The 10,890-nt window shown below is 44.4% G+C and overlaps 2 long non-coding RNA genes across 2 annotated transcripts; both read left to right on the forward strand.

Annotated features, from left to right (window-relative positions):
• The first annotated feature begins 5,279 nt into the window (after positions 1–5,279).
• On the forward strand, positions 5,280–6,602 carry LOC121837995. Its single transcript, XR_006078382.1, has 3 exons — positions 5,280–5,429; positions 5,605–5,760; positions 6,503–6,602. It is a non-coding gene; the product is annotated as an uncharacterized LOC121837995 (long non-coding RNA).
• LOC115311900 lies at positions 6,602–7,905 on the forward strand. The gene is made up of 3 exons (XR_005717830.1): positions 6,602–6,649; positions 7,639–7,689; positions 7,885–7,905. It is a non-coding gene; the product is annotated as an uncharacterized LOC115311900 (long non-coding RNA).
• The last annotated feature ends 2,985 nt before the right edge of the window (positions 7,906–10,890 follow it).

Genomic DNA, 10,890 nt, shown 5'->3' on the forward strand with positions numbered 1-10,890 from the left:
TAGAACTGTATAGTTTTAAGCTACCTCCATTGCGGCGCGTATCAGTAAGCAGTATGACGCCGCACATGTTTTAATGGCATCCGGTTTCTTTCCTCAGCCTTTATCTGATTCCTTATTACAGTACTCCAATGCTGAGACTGATCGATAATGGTAGTAACCAGCAAAGCATGTCCTGCCACGTCATATTCCCTTCCTGAAAAACAAAAAACACAACTCAGATAAAAAATTAATTTAAACAAATTTTAGAAAAAAACCTTGTGAAGTCACGGTGACAGATTACCGATTCGCTAAAACAATGAAAATTCTGCATTATAAATTTCATATATCACCCGTTTATTGCTTCGCGGCGTGCTTTTCCCCAGCAAATGATAGATAATTTTTATGAAGAATTGGAAAGACGTCGAATTAAAAGCTGATCAATTGATCGTTAGCTTGATATGTCAACCCTTAGACAAGTGCACAGATTTTCCCAGGCTTTTTCATGAATTGCAGAATGCTAAGGAGCAGCAGTCCGTGTCTGCTTCGCAAGAAAACACTTCAACTGCGAAATATCGTCATCCAGGGAACATAACGAGAAACATTTATCTTCTAAACTAGAGCTAAATCATTCCAGGAAACGACACTTTACTTTCTCTGTGATCGGGAAAAGATTCTGTTCATGGAGCAAATTTTACTCTGCCTTGTCCTCATCCTTCAGGTGGTATGCTGTGAACTGACAAATTGTTTAACGATTGTTAAGATTTACTCACCAAAAAGGGTAATTATAATCACTGACGAGCTGAGAAGGGCAAGGAGGAGCCTCAGTTATCACCGGCTCTTCCTCGAGCATGCTACCTTCGTCAAATGGCTTCTACGTCTCGTGCATTTCCTGCGCGCGCGCGCAGCGAAGGCACGGCCGATGACATGGAGCGCACGCTGGACGCCGGACGTTCAAGAGACATGCCCTGCCGTTTTCATTCTGTCAGGAAATAAAAAAATATTCTTACCTTGTTCCGTCTATGAGCCGCTTTTCTCTCCTTTTTTCTTTTTAATAAATTTTAGAATTTTAGCCAGCTGCTTGCTTCAGAATGACGAAATCTGGACTAGCGCAAGCGACTCCACGGTTCCATCGCAAAAATCGCGAATGAAGTTCCTTTTTCATGGGAACAACTCTGGTGTTTACGACATGTGAATCGACTCAAGCACTGCCCGAACCGTAAAACGTCACGTTAGCTGCACATGTGGGAGTGCGTTAGCGTCAAAGCCAGCAGTACATCGTGCTTCAGTCGAAGGTATGAAATACCCCAACAATATAAACGGTTTGACGTGAATATTAAAAGATATAAAAAAAAAACAAAAAAAAAACATAACAAGTCCAAACGTTAGACCATAATGACCTCATTCCATCTCCAGAATCCGGAGTAAACTGCGCTAAAAACTGGAGACAATCACTTCACAGAAGACAACACTTGCAACGACGGTCTTCTGCATGCCCAGGAAATTGCGCCCTTACGCGCGGAAGCAAACGAAGCGTCCGCATGAACGCCGACGAAGAAGTGCAGTCTGCAGAATGGAAGACGGCGGGGGAAACGTCGGCCATCTTTACGAGTCCGACCCGAGCTCTGAGCTCGACGCTGAGGCTTCAGACTCTCCGTTTTCCGCCGTCACGTGGGCATGGCGTTGCGAGCGCCCCTCCGGACGCCGGGTTCATATTACATGAACGAATGACATTTTAGTGAACAGTGACATTTGAGCGAATCGACGTTTTAGCGAATAACGGGGGCGCGCGTTAACCCATCCGCCGCGCTGCGCTTTACACCGCCTCGCGGCGACCGCTCATTACAAAAATGTGAACCCATTTGGGTTCACATTTTTGGTTTTGCTCATTACAAAAATGTGAACACATTTGGGTTCACCGAATGACACTTTAGCGAATAGTCGGACGCCGCTTCGCGGCGTCCGACTATTTGCTGAAGTGTCATTCGGTGAAACCCCAGACAGAACGCAAAGTCCTGAGGATATCCCCATAATATCCCGATGTCCCGGCCGGGAGGAACTAATTCTGGGGATATCCCTGGGACTGCAATCCTCAGGATATCCTGCAAGGGACATGTGCGGGAGATCATGTTAAAGGCCATTGTCCTGGGGACATTCGTCGGATTGCACCCCAGTATATCCTGTGCGGGAAGAGTTAGGGAAATTCTCCTGTTGAAAACTCAACCAGTAGAATACGAAACTAAACGCACAAAAATTTAAATATATATATATAAATAATTAAATAATTTTAATTGTTGTCTTATTATTATAAATGTACTTTAATACCATATTTAATGATTATAAAGCTTCAAATCGAATACGAAATTCTGGCGGTACTAGTATCGGCTATAGGCAACTTAGCGCGTGCGCAGTTTGTACGGTTGGACCATTTGGCGCGATTCCGTAAAGAAACAAAAACTCGTTTTCGTCGTGAAATGAGCAAGGGTGACAGGTAAGCACACTTTTTCTTACTTCATAAGTTTCGCGGTGTCAGATAAACTGTTCATGAACGCTTCGTGCGTAACCCTGTGATCGTTCTTGCTCGCGGTTTTGAGTGATCCGGGCGCGGTGTTTGGTTGTGGCACAGGTGCGGTCGCGCGCTGTCATGCCTAAACACCAGACGTCCCGGACGTTTCGGCGGAAACTACGTGAAAATGTACGAATGAGTCTACGGTTGGCAGGCGCGGCCGTCGATTTGGTGTGCGATTCCGTCCCCGCAGTTTACGGTGAAACTGCGGTAGGGGGCGAGTCGGACGGGTCGTCCGGCAGTGAGGGACCCAGCTCCGGCATACGTTTTTCTGCTGCCACCGAACGTGACGCAGAGAGTCAGGAAACAGTCTTGAACACCAGTGAGGGAAGTCTCTTTTCTGGAAGTATCGAAAACACTGGAGGTTCTAATGTTTCCGTTCACAGTAATGACGGCGACAGTGGAGCCGCAGGTGCCGCGGGCGCGAAAATTCCGAAACTTTCAAGTGATGTAGGTTTAGAAAGAGTTATATACGTAAAAACAGGGGACGGGACAACACAATGTGTTGTCCCGTCCCCTGTTTTTACGTATATAACTCTTTCTAAACCTACATCATTACCAACGCGCTCACTAAGAAACTTCAAGTGATGGAGAAAGCGGTTCTGTTGACCAATTTAGAAACGACTTAAGGCGATGGAGTATCAAGAACAGTATCTCCCATCAGGCTCTGAATGACCTAAAATTGGTGAAGAACCATCCCTGCTTCTCGTCCCTGCCAAGCTGTGCTAAAACTCTGCTTGATACTCCAAGAAACTGCCCAGCAATAACGGAGTTGGGTGGCGGGCATTATTGTCATTTTGGACTGGCTGCTGGTTTGGTGGACAATCTACAAGCTTTGACAACTTTCCCAGAATGCCTCTACTTGCAGATAGATAAACATTGATGGGCTCCCTTGACCAAAAGCACATGGGACCAGTTCTGGCCAATATGGTGTAGGGTTGCAAACTGCAGAAATGGCTGCCCCTTTCCTGTAGGTGTCTTTTGTGGGCAGTCGAAGCCAGAGGATGCAAATCTGTTCATGCAGGCCTTTGTACGTGACATGGTCAGCTTGCTGGAGGCTGGTATTCTCCTCAATGGCAGGAGGGTGGCAGTTAGGCTCACACAAATCATTTGTGATGCCCCTGCTAAGGCCTACGTGCTTTCCATCAAAAGCCATAATGGATATTCAGTTGCACGAAGTGTACAACTGAGGGAAAGACAGTTGGTCGGAGACTGAGCTTTCCACAGTTTGATGCGGAGCTGAGGACTGGCCACAGCTTTCGGACAGCTAGACAAGAGGACCATCACACTGGCACAACCATCTAAGAGGAACTGCCAATTGACATGGTTAAAGATGTGCCACTGGAGTACATGCATCTGGTGTTGCTGGGTGTTGTGAAGAAATTGATTTTCCTCTGGTTCAAAGGCTCCAAAAAGTACAGGCAACACAGGCGCGTCAAAGAGGATATTTCAGAGAAGCTCTGCCACCTCCGGCTTTTTATTTGTTCTGAGCTGAGCAGACAACCACGGTCTCTCACTGAGGTGGACCGATGGAAGGCTACTGAGTTTAAGCTGATCCTTCTGTACACTGGCCCTCTTGTGTTTGTGCCTAGCTTGCCCGTAGATATGTACAAGAATTTGATGTCTCTCCATGTTGCCTTGACAATCTTGTCATCGCCCAGATTGTGTCGGGATTTCCTTGACTATGCAGAGCAGCTTCTGCTCCACTTTGTTAGGACGTTCATATTTCTTTATAGAGAAGAAAGAGCTTCTCAAAATCTCCATGGACTAATTCACCTTGCTGCGGATGTGCAGACCCGTGGTTCAGTGAATGGGTGGAGGGCTTTCCCATTTGAGAATTATATGCAGAAGCTTAAAAAGCAAAAGCGAAAGCCTGAAATGCCTCTCCAGCAGTTGTACAAGCGTATAATGGAGGAGAGAAGTGCAGGCACGGAAGCAAATGTCTCGTCAGCGGAACCATGCTTCTCTTCAGAGCACGAGAGTGGTCCGCTACCTGCAGGTTGCAGAGGGCCGCAGTTCACAAAGGTTGTGGTCCCTCACAAGTTTGTGTTGAAAACTGATGCCAGGGACAGCTGCTTTGTCATGAATGACGGAAGCATAGTCCAAGCCTCTAATATCGCTTTCTTCTCTTCTGGGTCTCCTTGTGTTGTTGGAACCAAGTTTCTTGCACGGTCTGATTTTTACACGTACCCGTGCAAGTCCTCTCTTCTTGGCATTTAGGAGGTGTCGAATCTTTCACCCACAACTGCTTGGGCTTTAGAGGACATATCTTTCAAATGCCTCAAGTTTGAATATGAAAACAAGAAGATTGTCTTTCCCTTGCTTCATGATAATTAACTTGGAGCTGGTGACCACATTGGGAACTCCTGTTGGAATTAATAATACAAAGAAAGTGCAGAATACTTGGATTCCTACGTGGAATACATTTTTCTCGTTTGGTCTTCATCATGGTCAGCTCCATCTAGCTGCAGTAAGTTTTAATATTAGTAGTATTAGTTTTAAATTCAGGATACCTGCTGAAGGCTGGAAAATAACAATTTTAGATTGAGAATGGTAGTGTGCAGTGCAAATTTACTAACCATTGCAGCTGAGTAATACATAGGTCTTCATTCTTTTTGCAAACTAATCTTTGTGCTGCCTTCCCTCAGCTGTCTTCCCTAAAATAACAAATGCCTGTACTTGGTTTTACTTTTAGGAATGTTTGGAATCGTGAAGTTTAGCGATTATGATGATCAGGTCGCAGTTGTTCCAAGGTCCTGGTATAAGGATGGCTATGTCGCTTGGCCACCAGAGAAGAACCCGAGAAAGTTGCAACAAATGGTGCAAAACGTGCACCAACCACCAGACTCCTGGGAGCGGCTAAAGTGCACTGCCATGGATTGGTTTGGTTAGTATGGCAGTGAATTCCCATAACTTGCATTTCAGAACTCATTGCACATCAATTGGTTTTAAAAGTTCAGCAGTTGAACTTTTTTCTTTCTATTTATGGAATTTAATCGTTCCAAAATGTGTAGCGTGTGAAATTTTGTATCGTGTTCCTTTTTTTTTTCTCGAACTTGCAGAGTCTTACGAGAAGGCTAGACGAAAACTTCCGCGAGCCGAAGATACCTCTGATTTGCAAAGTGACGTAGAAAGACGCCGAAAAAAGCCGATGCGATGGGAGACAGATGAAACTGATGAGGATGATGTACTAGTTGGCTTCTGTGCCTCAACTTCCAGTAAGCTATTGTCTACAGAATATTCTGCACAGCTTATGGTTCTAGCGGTTCGATTATCATGTTACTCATAAAAAAATATTTAATTTATGGCCTGGGTAGAATAGGCATGTCTCAAAATTAGTTTCTGTTGGAAATTTCCATATGCAATATTTGCGTCACAATTTTTTAGTTCTTACGAGCGACACCGAGACTTCTCTCTATTTTGCCATTACTCCGCACAAGAAAAAAAAGTGGGGAAGGGGTGACTTTGAGTCATTGGATAAGTGTCACCCACTCTGCACTTCTTTCTTGTGCAGACTAATGACCGAATAGAGAGAAATTTCAGTTTCATTCCTAATAACTGAAATTCTCTTCTGCAACCTGAATATTGCTAGGAGAGAATCTTCCTTACTACGTGTCATTTCTTTGTTAAATTATCTGAAGAGTTTGTTGGTAGAGCTAACTGCAGCAGGAGAAATAGAACACACAGGATGACAAACATTTCTTCTAAATGTTCGACGTCCTGCGTGTTTTACTCTTTCTGTCGTCAATCTTCCTTCAGACCTGTCAAATAAAGTTCAGCTAAACGAAAAAGCTTTTTTTGCTTCTTCCTCACGCCTTTATAGGGTCTAGCCCTTTCCCACCCCATCACCACGTGGTGGTGCATCTTTTGTGACCTTAACTTGTATTCGGATGTAGACCTCGTGTTCATGTTGGCTTTGAGCATGTGTGTTTACAGTAATTTCCCAAACAATTTTTTCAGAGGCACACGGATACTTGCAACCACGAAAGGAACCACTACCACCTGCGGTAGAGTCTGATGATGAGTGGGACGAAGTGGGAGCAAGCTCTTTTGAACCAGCACCAACCCCTCCTGTGGTCATCAATGAGCCCCCTCAAGTGCAACAAGGTGAGTTACAGTTGAGCCTGTCTGGTTTTCTTTCCCTTACAGTTTAGGCTTTTCTCCATGACTTCTTTTAGCAACCCCTAGCTGTCGGAATTTGTCAAATCAATTGAGTTATATCTATTTTTTTAGCTCCAGTCATCAGGCACATTGTATTTTATTATGTTGTTTAATTGACTTCATATCAGTTTGATTTGCAAATCAAACTGCTAATATAGTAGTCAGGTACTCGAGTATAGTTCATATTCGTCAAAAGGCGACCGAAAGACCTGTTCTGTTAGATTCGGAATATGCGAAATGCATTTTGGTTTTCTCATTCTGCTATGGGCTAGCTAATAAAGTATAAATAAATATGTATATTCTGAATACTGCATACCCAAAAGCACGCAGATAAAAAGGCCTTTTGCGATCGACAGATAAGAATTATCTGTCGATCCCCGTTTCAAATTGAAATATTGTTGCAAAGTGCATTTCAGAGTGATAGATGAAGCATGCTTAGAAGCTTACATTCTTACAAAAAATAAATGTGTAAACTAGTTTTCTAGTTACGGCCCGATGGAAAAAGTTGACCACAGAATGCACACACCAGCTGCTTTTTCTTGCACAACTATGTAAATATTTGAGCTCATGCGAAATAAGTTTATTATTCAATTCAATATTCGGCTTTTGTTTTTAATACAATTATACTTGTATTATTTATAATACCATCAGCCCTACTGCATAAAGCTTTGAAAAAAATACTGTTGCTATTAAAATTATGAGCACGAGACTCGTACAAAAAAGCGGAGTGACCCAGCAACGAAAACATTGCATATATTTCATGGTGCCTATTATTCTGCTCTTGTGTGCTACAGTTTCAGGGCCGCATGTGAATACACACCATCTTGCATGAACTGCAGTTAATTCCTCAGGCTTCGCAGTTTATTATTGGTAACAGTCCCTAGTGTGCTGAGCATTCTTTTACTAAAGCTCTTAAGTTTTTGGCGATCTTCCAGATCATTCATCTCAGAAGACACACAAGGAAAACTTTAGAGTTGGTGTGAAAGGTGAGAGATATAAGAACCTTATTTTTAGTTTCGGAAATACTAAAATAGTTATGCTTAAATTAACCATGTAGCCTCGTTAGCAGACTGAAAAATGTAGCTAGCATAGGCTCAGACTCGTGTATCATATTGCCTCGTGTTGCATATATGGCCGTGCCAGTACCAGTACTAGGTTCACTATTTGAAAATCTCGCACAGGTCACAATGTCAAAAGGCAACACCCATACGGAGAAAATCACCAAAGTTACCATGCTGCAGACAACCAAGGTGTGTTCATTGCTGTTTCCCATAGTATTATTTTTCTGTTGTGCATAGCTTAGATTGAATTGTTGACATTGGAAAGCAAGTATAATGAACAGAACCAAATGAATAAGCTATTTTAGAATATTCACAAATTTACCATAGCAAGTGTTTTCTTTAAAATAGGGTAATTTAACAGTTCACTTTAAAGGCCCGTTCACACTCTTGCAACCGAGTACGACTGAGAGAGACGAGACCGGTTTTTAAGCCTCTTGCGATCTCTTAGGACTAGCTCCGCTGCAGCGGAGCTGGTCCTAAGAAGTCGCAAGAGGCTGAAAAACCGGTCTGGTCTCTCTCGGTCTTACTCAGTCGCAAGAGTGTGCACGGCGCTTAAGCCTGTTTCTCTAATCAAGCAGTTGTGTCTCGTACTTACATTGCAGATAAATGCCAGATGCATAAGATTAATATGCTAGATCAATCTCTCTGGGTAAATAATTGTTGCTTTAATGAGCTTAAATGAGGCAAGTCTGAATTATTGAAAGTTTTCTAAATCAGCAAGTTTACCCTATTCTCAGTTACTTTACCACTTTCCTGAAACATGTTTGTTATGACACACGCATTAACAATATATACCTTGTATATTTAGCAGGAATGCAGAAAGAACTGTTCCGTTTGCTGTATATGGTAATAGCTAAACAAGAGGAGCAGTCTCAACAACTGGACTTCATTGTGGCAAAGTTAAGCCAGAATGCTCAGTATGTCGAAGACTCCAGTGATGACATCATCTTGGACACATTCAACACGGTTGAGGATTTTCTGAGTTTCGACAATTCGTTGGAGAGCGAAGAAATGAAGAAAAAGCTGGCAAGCTGGTGCCTATCATTTTAAGTTGCATCATGATTTTTTTGGGCTAGATTTTTTTAGATGCCTGTAGATTCAAATGTATGCCCATCTGCAACACCAAACAGCTTGCTTTGATTACAACCCGTGTCCTCCAGAAGAGCTCACACTAAAATGGCCTACGAAATTCAGCAATGATATGTAAGGTTTTCACAAATATATTTTACTGGCCATATTTAGGCATTACAATTTTTAGTCTCAACTCGTACAAAGGAAATAAGAAGGATGTACACGTAGGAGAGCGCGTTGAAAACTACAGAATACACAGAAAGAATAAAACACATGAAGGACGAACACAGACGCACACTGTGTGCGTCTGTGTTCGTCCTTCATGTGTTTTATTCTTTCTGTGTATTCTAAGAAGGATGCAACTGACTTCCTCGACGGCACGGAGCACATTGTTGAGAAGAGATAGATGAGCAGCTATGTTTTTTAACATTGCCCAGATATGGTCTGTCCAGTGCAGATAAGCACGAGAAACTACAAGATCAGCAAGTGCATAGAGCTCGGATTTCTCTCAATTTCTGAATGGGTCTGCAATGCATTCGTCTGTGTAGGCTGTGAAAATGGACAGACGAAATGCATCTGTTTGTGTTATTGCGCACTGCTAAAGCAGATGATCGTCTGTTTGACGGAGGAGACCCAACATGTAGATTCTGGAGCGGGTACAAAGAGACTGTCGAGCACATCTTGAGACAGTGCAGCTGCTTCTAGCACAGCTGTGAAAGTGCCTTTCAGGACAGTGTGGTGTAGGCCCTGGGCAACGAAGACAAGGACGCGTGAGAAAACCATACTCAGGACGACAGAAGCAAGAAAGTGCTGCCTGGTGGAGTGGAAGACTTGGTTGCACTGTGAAGCCTCTTTCCTGAGCCCAAACATCCCTATTGGAAAAACGTACAAGAAACAAACCTGCCGCTTTTACAATTCTGGTATGACACCACCATAATTTCTTGGTATTATGTATGCAGCTAGTTTGGTTTGGCGTTCTGCATAACTGGAGATACCGGCACCGCTATGGCTCCGGGTCTGTCTATACTGGCAGCCAGTTTGCTTGCCGATATGATTCCGTGTGGCTGGTATGATTTTGCGTCCGATGACGTAGGCGACCGCCTTCTTTCCAACAAAAACGCTTACACCACAGGACCACCGGTATAACTAAATCATACATGCAGAAAGACGACCGCCATCTTCCACCAAAAACGTCCATCGTTCACCACCGGTATCGTACATACACCATGTATGTCGAAAAAGAACATACGCCGCGTTTACATGAATGCGACTTAGTCGCATTGAATCCAGTTGCCGCATTCAATATATGATCATGTAAACGGCATAATGCGCAAAGCGCATCGCATTTTGGAACGGGAAGGATAATCGCAAGGCGCTCGCTGCAGGAGCGAGTGAACAGCTGAGAACATGGCGGCGGCCAACCTCGTCAGCGGCGCGGAGAGCGGTCCCGCAATTTTTTTTCCCGAGAACAAACGCAAGCTTTTGTTGCGATCATAAGTAAGCGGAATATAGCGGAGCTGCTCGGTGAGGGCGGCCCCGTCCAAACCTTTGCGAAGTACGACTTGCGCGTCCGAAGGGGTCACAATGGCTTCAGTGCAAGCACGAATGACACCGAGAGCTCCGAGCACTGTAGAGCACTGCATGGTAGCGCAGAACGAGCAGCTCCTACTTCGGTGCCGTTCCTGGCTGCGCAAGAGCCTCTCGGACTCGGGGTCCGGTTGGTCCTGTCGCGATCGGCGAGGTCTGGCGCGGCGAAACGCGGAGGCTTCCTCAAAGCGTGGGCACACACGTCGCCTCTCGTTCAGAGTGAACCGGCGGCCCGGCCTGGAGTCCTAAACGCCTTGGTTTTGATGCTTCTTCCGTCTCGCAACTTCTTCCACAGCACCGAAGACAGCGGACACGATCTTTACTTTCACTGAATGCGTCGAAAGGACTCCACGTGCGATGCACCGGAAAACGTGGTGCGGCTGGTGCCGGAACGGAACTGCGGAACTTCGAGCTTTGAGTTAACGTGCACGGCAAGAAACCGATCGTAACACCAAGCCGCGGATAACG

The sequence above is a fragment of the Ixodes scapularis genome, unplaced genomic scaffold, assembly GCF_016920785.2.
Source record: "Ixodes scapularis isolate PalLabHiFi unplaced genomic scaffold, ASM1692078v2 PGA_scaffold5__190_contigs__length_132052651, whole genome shotgun sequence".
NCBI classification, from domain to species: domain Eukaryota; kingdom Metazoa; phylum Arthropoda; class Arachnida; order Ixodida; family Ixodidae; genus Ixodes; species Ixodes scapularis.